Raw genomic sequence first — 1,728 nt, 5'->3', positions numbered from 1 at the left:
GGCTACGGCGCTGTGGATCCGGGACAGGCTGGTGCCGGTCATGCCTGTCGCTGGCCCTGCTTCTGGGGGCTGCATACCAGTGGTGGGTGGGACAGGGCCAGAGGCAAAAGTGGGCAGATCAATGAATATAAATATTTCCTTGTGTACAGAAGGCAACTTGCTACAAATACCCACATACATCTCAGCATCCTCCATCCAGGCAAGCAAGAAACATTATTAGACTTCCAGGACACATCCCAGGCAGGCAAAACACTCCAGGAGGGTGAGAAGCAAGGGTTTGGCCTGGGGAGAGTCCTGAGGGCCCAGAGCTTGGAAAAGTTACTTTTTTTGAACTACAACTCCCATCAGCCCAATCCAGTGGCCATGCTGGCTGGGGCTGATGGGAGTTGTAGTCAAAAAAAGTAACTTTTCCAAGCTCTGCAAGGGCTGGATACAGAGGCCTGGAGGGCCACATTCCGGCCCCGAATCTGAGGTTCCTCACCCCTGGGTGTACCCAAAAGAGTTTGCTATAACCTTGTTAGTCCACTCTGTGCAAAAGGAAATGTGCCTGTTCAATAGATACAATTGGTACAGTGCAGTGTTGTAACTCATGCACACCTTCCTGAATCATCCTTGTTGAAATGTCCCTTAGTGTATGCTTCTGTGCACACAATATAATACATGAATGCCATTTAAGGGAGGCCCACAGTGCATTTTAAAAGGCTGGGATAGTGTCAGACATTTATTTGCATGTAGTTTGAAACCCAAGAGGGATAATCTCCCAGAATGCTCCTGGAAACAGGATATCGCCAGTCCTGAGTGGCTGCTGTCCTTTGCCAAGGTTTTACTGAGATCGAGAACAAGTGTCATATTGCTGGGTGCATCTGAGGTCAAGAAACAGAATGCTGCCTCTTGAGTCTCCTAGGGTACTGTCAGCAGATTTCCCCTGTGTATGAATAAGGCAGAGGACCAGAACAGATGCTCCTCCGTAAGCAATGAAACAGGTTTAACCTGACCTAACGGTTTTCTTTAATGACGCATTGCAAACAAAAAGTCTTCATTTTGAACCTGCTGTAAAAGCCAGCTATCCTATCCCTTACTTTAATATGTGATTGTTTATTAGCAGTATTAAAAGTGGTGGGGGATTTGCAAAACATTTCAGTGCTTGTTTCTAAAAAAGTAATTCCAAAACAAGTATTGCACACATATACCAGCAGGGGATATACATTGATCACGAAGGAGGTTTTCCCAGGGTGAGGCTCATCCATTGCACTCCTGGTGTGCTGACCCCTGTGATTTTCCCAAATGCAGGAAACTTGACTGCATAATTTGTGATATGCACGTTTTACCCCTGCAGGTGCTCTTTGTATGTTGTGTATAACCAGAGCTGGCCCAAGCCATTGTGTTGTCTGAGGCAAAGGGGAATTCCAAGGACAGAAGCTGACTGATGGGCCACTGAACCCTATTCAGTGCCATACTGGCAATGGAATGGTTTCATCCACATGTGAGGGCAGCGGGTTAGTTATTGAGTGAAGAATAGACCATATGACTCTAGGGTTGGGAGAGAAGTTCAGTTCAATTCAATTCACATTTAAAGTAAACTTACCTTATTTGCACTTTCCGAAACAATACATGTACCGAAACAGTCATCCTTCAAAATATGCACTTCTCCAAAATTTGCAATGCAGTTCTTCAGCCAAGTAAGGTGCACAAAAATGTATATATAATCTGGTAAAGTATGCATTAAAA

At 45.3% G+C, this 1,728-nt stretch overlaps 1 pseudogene; it reads left to right on the top strand.

Annotated features, from left to right (window-relative positions):
* The first annotated feature begins 1,182 nt into the window (after positions 1-1,182).
* Positions 1,183-1,334, top strand: LOC133389863 (U1 spliceosomal RNA; annotated as a pseudogene).
* Positions 1,335-1,728: the final 394 nt, after the last annotated feature.

The sequence above is a fragment of the Rhineura floridana genome, chromosome 7, assembly GCF_030035675.1.
Source record: "Rhineura floridana isolate rRhiFlo1 chromosome 7, rRhiFlo1.hap2, whole genome shotgun sequence".
NCBI classification, from domain to species: domain Eukaryota; kingdom Metazoa; phylum Chordata; class Lepidosauria; order Squamata; family Rhineuridae; genus Rhineura; species Rhineura floridana.
The sequence above is the reverse complement of the archived record's forward strand: the minus strand, read 5'-3'. Positions and strand labels throughout refer to the sequence as shown.